The sequence below is a fragment of the Notothenia rossii genome, assembly GCF_949606895.1.
Source record: "Notothenia rossii genome assembly, chromosome: 9".
Classification (NCBI taxonomy): Eukaryota; Metazoa; Chordata; class Actinopteri; order Perciformes; family Nototheniidae; genus Notothenia; species Notothenia rossii.
Genome location: NC_136907.1, coordinates 40,065,381 through 40,079,914, shown reverse-complemented (window position 1 = coordinate 40,079,914; position 14,534 = coordinate 40,065,381). Strand labels below are relative to the sequence as shown.

The 14,534-nt window shown below is 43.4% G+C and overlaps 1 protein-coding gene across 1 annotated transcript in view; it reads left to right on the top strand.

Annotated features, from left to right (window-relative positions):
• The window catches only part of LOC307017955 (epidermal retinol dehydrogenase 2-like), an 89,291-nt gene that overhangs the window by 36,812 nt on the left and 37,945 nt on the right, over window positions 1-14,534 (top strand). The window lies entirely within an intron of this gene.

Below are 14,534 nucleotides of genomic sequence, written 5' to 3'. Positions count from 1 at the left end.
GTACCAAGTTCTGCTAATATTTAACCAACATCGATATGGCTGAGGGTCCGGCGAAAAAGAAATCAAAATCGTATTATTGCCACCCGGAGGGGGAGCATGAATTTCTTTTCACATCAGCGAAAGAGAAGACTATATGCCTCATATGCCAACAGGCGGTAGCCTTGGCGAAACGGGGCAACCTGGAGCGCCATCATGCGAGCACCCATGGTAAATTCAAAGACTCATATCCACTCAACAGCGCATTAAGAACCAAAATAATTGATGAACTGAAAAGAGGACTAAAAGCACAGCAGTCGCTTTTCATCGCGCCTACAGCAAAGAGCAATGCAGCTACAGAAACGTCCCTCCGGATTAGCCATATTTTGGCTCAGTACAAAAAAACAATGAGCATCACAGCTGACGTCTTATTTGCGGATTTCAAAAACAAAGAGGACATAAAAGCAAGGATAAAAAGTGTACCACTTGGTGCACTTACTGTAGCCAGAAGAGTCGAGTCATTGTCCGAAGATGTATTCCAGCAAGTATTAAAAGACTTGTCTCTCTCGGAATACTTTTCAGTTCAATTTGACGAGTCTACCGATGCCACAGACACAGCCCAGCTAGGTGTGTTTGTCCGAATGGTTTTCACGGATTTTACTGTCAAGGAGGCCTTTCTTGCCCTTATCCCATTGAAAGAAAGAACCAGGGGTGAGGATGTGTACAAGGCATTCAAGGACTATGTTCATGAGTACAAGATTCCCATTCATAAAATAGTATCCTTCACAACCGATGGGGCACCAGCGATGCTCGGTGTTCGTTCAGGATTTGTTGCGCTGTGCAGAAAAGACTCAGACTTTCCACCATTTGTAAACTATCACTGTGTGATACATCAACAGGCATTGGCAGCCTAAGCAATTGACATGTCACATGTAATGAATGTTGTTGTTAAGATTGTCAACTCTATTCGTGCAAAAGCACTCCAGCACCGGCTATTTAAGTCTTTATTGGACGAGCTCGACTCTGTGTATGGAGATTTGATCCTTCACGCAGATGTAAGGTGGCTCAGTCGGGGCAAGGTCCTCCAGCGTTTTCTGGATTTGCTGCCAGAGATCATCGGTTTTCTGAAGTCGAGGGACGAGGAGTATGAGCAGCTGTCCGATGATACTTGGTTATTGGACTTGGGGTTCCTTAGCGATCTGACTGCAAGACTCAATGACCTTAACCGAGAATTGCAAGGGAAAGAACGAGAGCTTGGTCACATGATTAGCGCAGTGGAGGCATTCAAAGTGAAGCTCAGTTTGTGGACCACTCAGTTAAGACATGCGAGGCTGACACACTTCCCAAATCTTGAAAAGGTGTCACAAAACCTCACAGACAAAATGGCTTTCCATCCTGAACAATTCTACGCCCATTTGAACAAACTGACATCAGAATTTGGTGCTCGATTTGTGGAGCTACAGTACAAGACATGGGGCAAGTAGTTGGTTTTGTATCAAACCCTTTCCTCAGCGTTGACATTGAACAACTGTCAGCTAAAATGCAGGAGGTGTTTACATTACCTATGGATGTTGACACGGAGATCATTGGAATGCAAAGCAACATTGAATTGAAGGCCAGAGCAAGAGATCAGGACTCTTGGTCACTCGTGAGTAGAGAGAGGTATCCACTGATTGTGTCATGTGCGCTTAAACTGAAGGCCTACTTTGGCTCCACATATTTATGTGAAACGGCCTTTTCACAAAGGAAAATAATTAAATCCAAGTATAGAACTCGTATGACTGACGCACATCTTACTGACTGCCTCCGGCTGGCAATCACTAACTATCAGCCAGATTTCAAAAGGCTTACAGATAATGTGCAGTCACAGCAGTCTCATTAAAGGCAGGCTGATAGAGCAACTTGAGCATTGAAAATATATTGTGCATTGAACAGAGAAACTTAATATGGATTACATTGAACTGTAGGCTAATGTCTGTACATGTGAATATTACTAATTGAACTGAGAAACTAAATATAGTGCATTCAACAGATACTGTAAATATTAATAGTTTGTATTGAACAGATATGCCTACCGTAAATAAGAATATTGTACATTGCACAGATAAATGTACATAACTGTGTCTTTCTTTGTGTGCATCTTTACACGTACATTGAGCCTGTTGTAACATAAATTGATTGCAAAAATAAATATGACGATGAATAGTCTTACTCCTAAGTGTTTTTTTTGGAAGATATCGGATTGGTAGATCTCGGTTTACATTTTGGAATAAAAAGTGATCTTGGGCTTGAAAAGGTTGGTTACCACTGCTGTATAGTATGTGTATTCACTCTCTGTCCTACACGCCTTGTTGGAGCTCCTGCCCCCCCTCCCTCCCTATGAGCCCAGTGTGCTCGCGCCCACTCCTGTCTTTTTGTATGAAAGGGCCACGTCATATAGGGAATCATTGACATAGATCAAATCTCTCCCATTCTCTGTAATTATCTTCGGTCTTTGGCTTTAGTCTAACATGGCCTGTGTTAATCGCCTCTTCAGATTGTCTTGTCCTGAGTTTATCGAGGTGTGCATGTGACTGGGTGTAACAGCCCATTTACCTACAGTATATTCATGGTGAAGACATGAAGGTTCAAGGCTTTTATTGGTCATGCGTTCATAGCTACAGTGTAGTTATGACGATGAAAATCTTAGGTCACAGGCTCCTCCAACAGTGCAACACAATAAAACAGAAACAACAGAAAATATGGTGTAAGTAAATACAAAAATAAAAATAGTTAAAAATTGGAATTGGAATTCCACTTTTTTACTATTTCTTTACTGGCTGCAATTTATAAATTATGTATCTAATATATCATAGTCATATGATTAAATATATCATATTCAATCACTTGCATATATGCAAGTGATTGAATATGATATATTTTGAAATTATTTATCTAATATATCATATTCAATCACTTGCACATATGCAAGTGATTGAATATGATATATTAGATACATAATTTCTAAATTGCAGCCAGTTTAATGTTATGGATGTTGTTTCAAAGTTCATGTGTTTAACAGTCTTTATGGCCTGTGGGATGAAACTGTCCCTGTGTGTGGTGGTTTAGTCCTGATGCTACAGACAGAACGGTTTGTGGCTGGGGTGATGGGGGTCTTTTGTAATCCTGAGGGCTTTCTTCCTGAGCCGCTGGGAGTAAAGGTCCTCCATGGATGGCAGCTCCGTCCTGGTGAAGTGCTGTGCAGTTTTCACCACCCTCTGTAAAGCCTTACGATTAAGGGCGTTTGTGCTGCCGTACCAGGCCGTGATGCAGCCAGTCAGGATCCTCTCTATGGTGCACCTGTAGAAGGTCAGGATCCTCTCTATGGTGCACCTGAAGAAGGTCAGGATGCTCTCTATGGTGCACCTGTAGAAGGTCAGGATCCTCTCTATGGAGCACCTGTAGAAGGTCAGGATGCTCTCTATGGTGCACATGTAGAAGGTCAGGATGTTCTCTTTGGTGCACCTGTAGAAGGTCAGGATCCTCTCTATGGTGCACCTGAAGGTCAGGATCCTCTCTATGGTGCACCTGTAGAAGGTCAGGATGCTCTCTATGGTGCACCTGTAGAAGGTCAGGATCCTCTCTATGGTGCACCTGTAGAAGTTGCAAAGTATCCTGGAGTCCATGTTGAACCTCCTCAGCCTGCGGAGGAAGAAGAGCCGCTGGTGATGGTGTTAGTGTGATGCGTCCATGTCAGGTCCTCAGTGATGAGTCAGGTCCTCAGTGATGAGTCCATGTCAGGTCCTCAGTGATGTGGACACAGAGGGACCTGAAGCTGCTGACTCTCTCCACCGTAGTCCCATTGATGGCGATGGGGGTGTGTCCCTCTCTCTGCTGCTTCCTGTAATCCACAATCAGCTCCTTGGTTTTGCTGACGTTGAAATGGAGGTTGTTATCCTGGCACCAAGATGTCAGGTTTGCGACCTCCTCTCTGTACGCAGTCTCGTCACAGTCTGTGATCTGGCTGATGACGGTCGTGTGCCTGAAGACTTTGCGATGGTGTTGGAGCTGTGTGTGGCCACGCAGTCGAGAGTGAACAGGCAGTAGAGGAGAGGGCTGAGCACGCAGCCTTGGGGGGCCCCGGTGTTGAGGATCAGGGTGGAGGATGTGATGTTTCCCACCCGCACTGCCTGGGGTCTGCCCATCAGGGAGTTCAGGATCCAGTCACAGAGGGCGCTGTTGAGCCCGAGGTCTCTGAGCTTGATGACCAGCTTGGAGGGCACAATGGTATTGAAGGCTGAACTGTAGTCAATGAACAGCATTCTCACATATGTGTTCCTCTGGTCCAGGTGTGAGAGGGCAGTGTGGATGGTGAGGGCTATGGCGTCGTCTGTGGACCTGTTTGCTCTGTATGCAAACTGCAGGGGTCCAGAGAGTCAGGGAGGGAGGAGGTGATGAAGGTTTTGACTAATCGCTCAAAGCACTTCATAATGATGGAGGTGAGTGCTATTGGGCGGTAGTCATTGAGGCTGGTGAAGTCAGAGAAAGTAAAAAAAAAAAGAAGCAGTTTTTAGTAGCAGAGCTCAAAACGGCTCTGCTACTAAAAACTGCTTTTTTTTTAACGTCATACGTCAAACACGTCATATTACGTCACATGGAGGAGCAACTTTCTTTAAAAACTGCTTTTTTCTTACTTTCTCTGACTCCCTCTCTGCCCAATCCGCGGTAGTAGTTTGTAGTTGGTTTGAGCGGTTGTGATTTAGTGAGCTGGTATTTTTTCAGTCATTTTACATTGCATTTCACCATTTGTAATCATGGTGAGCTGGAGTTTGTGCAACCTCCAGCCTGTCAGGACATCGAGTCCACTGTTTCCCCAACAGCAAAAGGACCGGAGCTAGCTTTCGTTCCTGGGTGCGTTGTGCGAGGTGCATCCACTTGTTTCCCCCTGTCTGTTGTTTGTGTGGGCGTGGTGGCTGTCACTCCTGGCTCACGGCTCGACCTCCACTCACCTGCTGCAATCAGCTTTGCACCCTCCCTGACTACACACTTGCTTTCCATCAAGCCATTTACAACGGCATATCAACGGAGGCTCCACAACGTTTCTCCGCCAGATCGCCAAGTATCAGTCGTATCTCGCGTCTCCCCTCCGGTACACAGCAACGTAAGACGTAGTGTGGAGTTGCATTAGGTAACGCGAGATACTACTGATACTTGCGCATTCGTTTCTGTTATGGATCAGTATCAACAGTCCTGCTAGTAACGTTACTATATTATCAATACTACTTTAGTTTTAGCCTGATATATGAAAGCTAACTTTACAATGTTGTGATGTGACTGACGTTAGCTAACATTAACTCTAGCTAACGCCGGTCACTCACCAAGACAGCTGCCCTGTTCTCCACTGGTTCTCCTCACACCACAGCTCCATTTCTCACCGATGGCCGCTATTTCTTCTAATCCTTGGCTGCTCCTGGTCTCTTGAACGCATAGCAGGCTCATAATTATAATCATGTGCATTCGAAGATATATTTTCAACCTCTTCTGTGTCAAAACTAGCATTGTGATCCATGTTTATTCATACGTTAGACCGGCCGCTCTCCCCCATGTTACGTCACACGCGGGAGGTCACGTGCGGAAGCTTTTTTATGCGGAAGTAAAAATGTCTTACTAAAACGACGCCAGATGTCACTGTAGTGTATATTTCTGTATATCTTTTTGAAAATCTAGTGTGTTCATCATTTCCCTACACATTTATTTACTGGTGTCTCTAACCTGCAAGTTGCTCTTTAACGCTAATTTTATAATAGTCAGATTGCTGTGAAGATGGAAGGTGATATTCTAATTTTCACGTTCACAGTCAGTTGATTTTTGCCGGCCGTCATTCCTGCATCGACAGTTTTTCTGTATTTCCTTTCTCCTGTAATATGACTTGATAGCTTTAAACTCAGCACACTGAGCTCTGATTGGTCAGCAGGTGGTGCTTTCACTGAGTTGATCTCTTTTCCTGGAACCAAACCTACTCCGGAGCAGGTTTGCCGTTCAGCATAAATTACCATTGAGATCTAGAAGTGAAGTAAGAAGTGAACCAGCGCCGTAGGACCGGAAACCCAGAGTTACCTCGCTAACCAAAAATCCTGCTTCGTAGTACAGGCCTCTGCACACGGCAAAAAGTAAATAAACACTGTAAAAATACGAAAAAAAAAAGCAAAGTTGGAGAGGAGCCAAAAGACAATGCAGTCATCTTCACCGGCACATTTCACACTTCATCACACACGATGAAGACTCAGGCTCATGGTGAAGACATGATGAAGATTCAGGCTCATGGTGAAGACACGATGAAGGCTCATGGTGAAGACATGATGAAGACTCATGATGAAGACACGATGAAGACTCAGGCTCATGGTGAAGACATGATGAAGACTCAGGCTCATGATGAAGACATGATGAAGACTCATGAGGAAGACAAGATGAAGACATGATGAAGACTCAGGCTCATGATGAAGAAAAGATGAAGACTCAGGCTCATGATGAAGACATGATGAAGACTCAGGCTCATGATGAAGACAAGATGAAGACTCAGACTCATGGTGAAGACATGATGAAGACTGAGGTTCATGATGAAGACATGATGAAGACTCAGGCTCATGGTGAAGACATGATGAAGACTGAGGCTCATGTTGAAGACATGATGAAGACTCAGGCTCATGATGAAGACTCAGGCTCATGATTAAGACTCACACTCATGGTGAAGACATGATGAAGACTGAGGCTAATGATGAAGACATGGTGAAGACTCAGGCTCATGATGAAGACATGATGAAGACTCATGATGAAGACAAGATGAAGACTCAGGCTCATGATGAAGACAAGATGAAGACTCAGGCTCATGATGAAGACATGATGAAGACTCAGGCTCATGATGAAGACAAGATGAAGACTCAGGTTCATGATGAAGACATGATGAAGACTTAGGCTCATGATGAAGACTCAGACTCATGATGAAGACTCATGATGAAGACATGATGAAGACTCAGGCTCATGGTGAAGACATGATGAAGACTCAGACTCATGGTGAAGACATGATGAAGACTGAGGCTCATGATGAAGACATGATGAAGACTCAGGCTCATGATGAAGACATGATGAATACTCAGGCTCATGATGAAGACAAGATGAAGACTCAGGCTCATGATGAAGAAATGATGAAGACTCAGGCTCATGATGAAGACATGATGAAGACTCAGGCTCATAATGAAGACATGATGAAGACTCAGGCTCATAATGAAGACATGATGAAGACTCAGGCTCATGATGAAGACATGATGAAGACTCAGGCTCCTGATGAAGACATGATGAAGACTCAGATTCATGAAGAAGACATAATGAAGACATGATGAAGACTGAGGCTCATGATGAAGACATGATGAAGACTCAGGTTCATGATGAAGACATGATGAAGACTCAGACTCATGGTGAAGACATGATGAAGACTGAGGCTCATGATGAAGACATGATGAAGACATGATGAAGACTCAGGCTCATGATGAAGACATGATGAAGACTTAGGCTCATGATGAAGACATGATGAAGACTTAGGCTCATGATGAAGACTCAGGCTCCTGATGAAGACAAGATGAAGACTCAGGCTCATGATGAAGACTCAGGCTCATGATGAAGACATGATGAAGACTCAGGCTCATGATGAAGACAAGATGAAGACTCAGGCTCATGATGAAGACATGATGAAGACTCAGGCTCATGGTGAAGACATGATGAAGACTCAGACTCATGATGAAGACATGATGAAGACTGAGGCTCATGATGAAGACTTGATGAAGATTCAGGCTAATGATTAAGACTCAGGCTCATGATGAAGACATGATGAATACTCAGACTCATGGTGAAGACATGATGAAGACTGAGGCTCATGATGAAGACTGAGGCTCATGATGAAGATATGATGAAGTCTCATGGTGAAGACTCAGGCTCATGATGAAGACTCAGACTCATGGTGAAGACATTATGAAGACTGAGGCTCATGGTGAAGACATGATGAAGACTCAGACTCATGGTGAAGACATGATGAAGACTGAGGCTCATGATGAAGACATGATGAAGACTCAGGCTCATGATGAAGACATGATGAATACTCAGGCTCATGATGAAGACAAGATGAAGACTCAGGCTCATGATGAAGAAATGATGAAGACTCAGGCTCATGATGAAGACATGATGAAGACTCAGGCTCATAATGAAGACATGATGAAGACTCAGGCTCATAATGAAGACATGATGAAGACTCAGGCTCATGATGAAGACATGATGAAGACTCAGGCTCCTGATGAAGACATGATGAAGACTCAGATTCATGAAGAAGACATAATGAAGACATGATGAAGACTGAGGCTCATGATGAAGACATGATGAAGACTCAGGTTCATGATGAAGACATGATGAAGACTCAGACTCATGGTGAAGACATGATGAAGACTGAGGCTCATGATGAAGACATGATGAAGACATGATGAAGACTCAGGCTCATGATGAAGACATGATGAAGACTTAGGCTCATGATGAAGACATGATGAAGACTTAGGCTCATGATGAAGACATGATAAAGACTCAGGCTCCTGATGAAGACAAGATGAAGACTCAGGCTCATGATGAAGACTCAGGCTCATGATGAAGACATGATGAAGACTCAGGCTCATGATGAAGACAAGATGAAGACTCAGGCTCATGATGAAGACATGATGAAGACTCAGGCTCATGGTGAAGACATGATGAAGACTCAGACTCATGATGAAGACATGATGAAGACTGAGGCTCATGATGAAGACTTGATGAAGATTCAGGCTAATGATTAAGACTCAGGCTCATGATGAAGACATGATGAATACTCAGACTCATGGTGAAGACATGATGAAGACTGAGGCTCATGATGAAGACTGAGGCTCATGATGAAGATATGATGAAGTCTCATGGTGAAGACTCAGGCTCATGATGAAGACTCAGACTCATGGTGAAGACATTATGAAGACTGAGGCTCATGGTGAAGACATGATGAAGACTCAGACTCATGGTGAAGACATGATGAAGACTGAGGCTCATGATGAAGACTCAGGCTCATGATGAAGACATAATGAAGACTCAGATTCATGAAGAAGACATGGTGAAGACATGATGAAGACTGAGGCTCATGATGAAGACATGATGAAGACTCAGGCTCATGATGAAGACATGATGAAGACTCAGACTCATGGTGAAGACATGATGAAGACTGAGGCTCATGATGAAGACATGATGAAGACTCAGACTCATGGTGGATATATGATGAAGACTAAGGCTCATGATGAAGACATGATGAAGACATGATGAAGACTCAGGCTCATGATGAAGACATAATGAAGACTAATGATGAAGACATGATGAAGACTCAGGCTCATGATGAAGACTCAGGCTCATGATAAAGACATGATGAAGACATGATGAAGACTCAGGCTCATGATGAAGACGTGATGAAGACTCAGACTTATGATGAAGACTCATGTTGAAGACATGATGAAGACTAAGGCTCCTGATAAAGACATGATGAAGACATGATGAAGACTCAGGCTCATGATGAAGACATGATGAAGACTCAGACTCATGATGAAGACTCATGATGAAGATATGATGAAGACTCAGGCTCATGGTGAAGACATGATGAAGACTCAGGCTCATGGTGAAGACATGATGAAGACTCAGGCTCATGATGAAGACTCAGGCTCATGATGAAGACATAATGAAGACTCAGGCTCCTGATGAAGACATGATGAAGACTCAGGCTCATAATGAAGACATGATGAAGACTCAGCCTCATGATGAAGACATGATGAAGACTCAGGCTCATGATGAAGACATGATGAAGACTCAGGCTCCTGATGAAGACATGATGAAGACTCAGATTCATGAAGAAGACATGATGAAGACATGATGAAGACTGAGGCTCATGATGAAGACATGATGAAGACTCAGGCTCATGATGAAGACATGATGAAGACTCAGACTCATGGTGAAGACATGATGAAGACTGAGGCTCATGATGAAGACATGATGAAGACATGATGAAGACTCAGGCTCATGATGAAGACATGATAAAGACTCATGCTCCTGATGAAGACAAGATGAAGACTCAGGCTCATGTTGAAGACTCAGGCTCATGATGAAGACATGATGAAGACTCAGGCTCATGATGAAGACACGATGAAGACATGATGAAGACTTAGGCTCATGGTGAAGACATGATGAAGACTCAGACTCATGATGAAGACTCATGATGAAGACTCAGGCTCATGATGAAGACATGATGACGACTCAGGCTCATGGTGAAGACATGATGAAGAATCAGACTCATGATGAAGACATGATGAAGACTGAGGCTCATGATGAAGACATGATGAAGACTCAGGCTCATGATTAAGACTCAGGCTCATGATGAAGACATGATGAATACTCAGACTCATGGTGAAGACATGATGAAGACTGAGGCTCACGATGAAGACACAGTGAAGACTGAGGCTCATGATGAAGATATGATGAAGGCTCATGGTGAAGACTCAGGCTCATGATGAAGACATGATGAATACTCAGACTCATGGTGAAGACATGATGAAGACTGAGGCTCATGGTGAAGACATGATGAAGACTGAGGCTCATGGTGAAGACATGATGAAGACTGAGGCTCATGATGAAGACATGATGAAGACTCAGGCTCATGATGAAGACATGATGAAGACATGATGAAGAATCAGGCTCATGTTGAAGACATGATGAATACTCAGACTCATGGTGAAGACATGATGAAGACTGAGGCTCATGGTGAAGACATGATGAAGACTGAGGCTCATGGTGAAGACATGATGAAGACTCAGGCTCATGATTAAGACTCAGGCTCATGATGAAGACATGATGAATACTCAGACTCATGGTGAAGACATGATGAAGACTGAGGCTCACGATGAAGACACAGTGAAGACTGAGGCTCATGATGAAGATATGATGAAGGCTCATGGTGAAGACTCAGGCTCATGATGAAGACATGATGAATACTCAGACTCATGGTGAAGACATGATGAAGACTGAGGCTCATGGTGAAGACATGATGAAGACTGAGGCTCATGGTGAAGACATGATGAAGACTGAGGCTCATGATGAAGACATGATGAAGACTCAGGCTCATGATGAAGACATGATGAAGACATGATGAAGAATCAGGCTCATGTTGAAGACATGATGAAGACTCAGGCTCCTGATAAAGACATGATGAAGACATGATGAAGACTCAGGCTCCTGATGAAGACATGATGAAGACATGATGAAGACTGAGGCTCATGATGAAGACATGATGAAGACTCAGACTCATGGTGAAGACATGATGAAGACTGAGGCTCATGATGAAGACTCATGATGAAGACATGATGAAAACTCAGGCTCATGATGAAGAAATGATGAAGACTCAGACTCATGATGAAGATATGATGAAGACTCAGGCTCATGGTGAAGACATGATGAAGACTCAGGCTCATGGTGAAGACATGATGAAGACTCAGGCTCATGATAAAGACTCAGGCTCATGATGAAGACATAATGAAGACTCATGATGAAGACTCAAGCTCATGATGAAGACTCAGGCTCATGATGAAGACATGACGAGGACTCAGGCTCCTGATGAAGACTCAGGCTCATGGTGAAGACATGATGAAGACTCAGGCTCATGGTGAAGACATGATGAAGACCCAGGCTCATGATGAAGACTCAGGCTCATGATGAAGAAATAATGAAGACTCATGATGAAGACATGATGAAGACTCAGGCTCCTGATTAAGACTCAGGCTCATGATGAAGACATGATGAAGACTCAGGCTCCTGATAAAGACATGATGAAGACTCAGGCTCATAATGAAGACATGATGAAGACTCAGGCTCATGATGAAGACATGATGAAAACTCAGGCTCCTGATGAAGACATGATGAAGATTCAGATTCATGAAGAAGACATGGTGAAGACATGATGAAGACTGAGGCTCATGATGAAGACTCAGGCTCATGGTGAAGACATGATGAAGACTCAGGCTCATGGTGAAGACATGATGAAGACCCAGGCTCATGATGAAGACTCAGGCTCATGATGAAGAAATAATGAAGACTCATGATGAAGACATGATGAAGACTCAGGCTCCTGATTAAGACTCAGGCTCATGATGAAGACATGATGAAGACTCAGGCTCCTGATAAAGACATGATGAAGACTCAGGCTCATAATGAAGACATGATGAAGACTCAGGCTCATGATGAAGACATGATGAAAACTCAGGCTCCTGATGAAGACATGATGAAGATTCAGATTCATGAAGAAGACATGGTGAAGACATGATGAAGACTGAGGCTCATGATGAAGACATGATGAAGACTGAGGCTCATGATGAAGACATGATGAAGACTCAGACTCATGGTGAAGACATGATGAAGACTGAGGCTCATGATGAAGACATGATGAAGACGTGATGAAGTCTCAGGCTCATGATGAAGACATGGTGAAGACTTAGGCTCATGATGAAGACACGATGAAGACTCAGGCTCATGGTGAAGACATGATGAAGACTCAGGCTCATGATGAAGACATGATGAAGACTCATGAGGAAGACAAGATGAAGACATGATGAAGACTCAGGCTCATGATGAAGAAAAGATGAAGACTCAGGCTCATGATGAAGACATGATGAAGACTCAGGCTCATGATGAAGACAAGATGAAGACTCAGACTCATGGTGAAGACATGATGAAGACTGAGGTTCATGATGAAGACATGATGAAGACTCAGGCTCATGGTGAAGACATGATGAAGACTGAGGCTCATGTTGAAGACATGATGAAGACTCAGGCTCATGATGAAGACTCAGGCTCATGATTAAGACTCACACTCATGGTGAAGACATGATGAAGACTGAGGCTAATGATGAAGACATGGTGAAGACTCAGGCTCATGATGAAGACATGATGAAGACTCATGATGAAGACAAGATGAAGACTCAGGCTCATGATGAAGACAAGATGAAGACTCAGGCTCATGATGAAGACATGATGAAGACTCAGGCTCATGATGAAGACAAGATGAAGACTCAGGTTCATGATGAAGACATGATGAAGACTTAGGCTCATGATGAAGACTCAGACTCATGATGAAGACTCATGATGAAGACATGATGAAGACTCAGGCTCATGGTGAAGACATGATGAAGACTCAGACTCATGGTGAAGACATGATGAAGACTGAGGCTCATGATGAAGACATGATGAAGACTCAGGCTCATGATGAAGACATGATGAATACTCAGGCTCATGATGAAGACAAGATGAAGACTCAGGCTCATGATGAAGAAATGATGAAGACTCAGGCTCATGATGAAGACATGATGAAGACTCAGGCTCATAATGAAGACATGATGAAGACTCAGGCTCATAATGAAGACATGATGAAGACTCAGGCTCATGATGAAGACATGATGAAGACTCAGGCTCCTGATGAAGACATGATGAAGACTCAGATTCATGAAGAAGACATAATGAAGACATGATGAAGACTGAGGCTCATGATGAAGACATGATGAAGACTCAGGTTCATGATGAAGACATGATGAAGACTCAGACTCATGGTGAAGACATGATGAAGACTGAGGCTCATGATGAAGACATGATGAAGACATGATGAAGACTCAGGCTCATGATGAAGACATGATGAAGACTTAGGCTCATGATGAAGACATGATGAAGACTTAGGCTCATGATGAAGACTCAGGCTCCTGATGAAGACAAGATGAAGACTCAGGCTCATGATGAAGACTCAGGCTCATGATGAAGACATGATGAAGACTCAGGCTCATGATGAAGACAAGATGAAGACTCAGGCTCATGATGAAGACATGATGAAGACTCAGGCTCATGGTGAAGACATGATGAAGACTCAGACTCATGATGAAGACATGATGAAGACTGAGGCTCATGATGAAGACTTGATGAAGATTCAGGCTAATGATTAAGACTCAGGCTCATGATGAAGACATGATGAATACTCAGACTCATGGTGAAGACATGATGAAGACTGAGGCTCATGATGAAGACTGAGGCTCATGATGAAGATATGATGAAGTCTCATGGTGAAGACTCAGGCTCATGATGAAGACTCAGACTCATGGTGAAGACATTATGAAGACTGAGGCTCATGGTGAAGACATGATGAAGACTCAGACTCATGGTGAAGACATGATGAAGACTGAGGCTCATGATGAAGACATGATGAAGACTCAGGCTCATGATGAAGACATGATGAATACTCAGGCTCATGATGAAGACAAGATGAAGACTCAGGCTCATGATGAAGAAATGATGAAGACTCAGGCTCATGATGAAGACATGATGAAGACTCAGGCTCATAATGAAGACATGATGAAGACTCAGGCTCATAATGAAGACATGATGAAGACTCAGGCTCATGATGAAGACATGATGAAGACTCAGGCTCCTGATGAAGACATGATGAA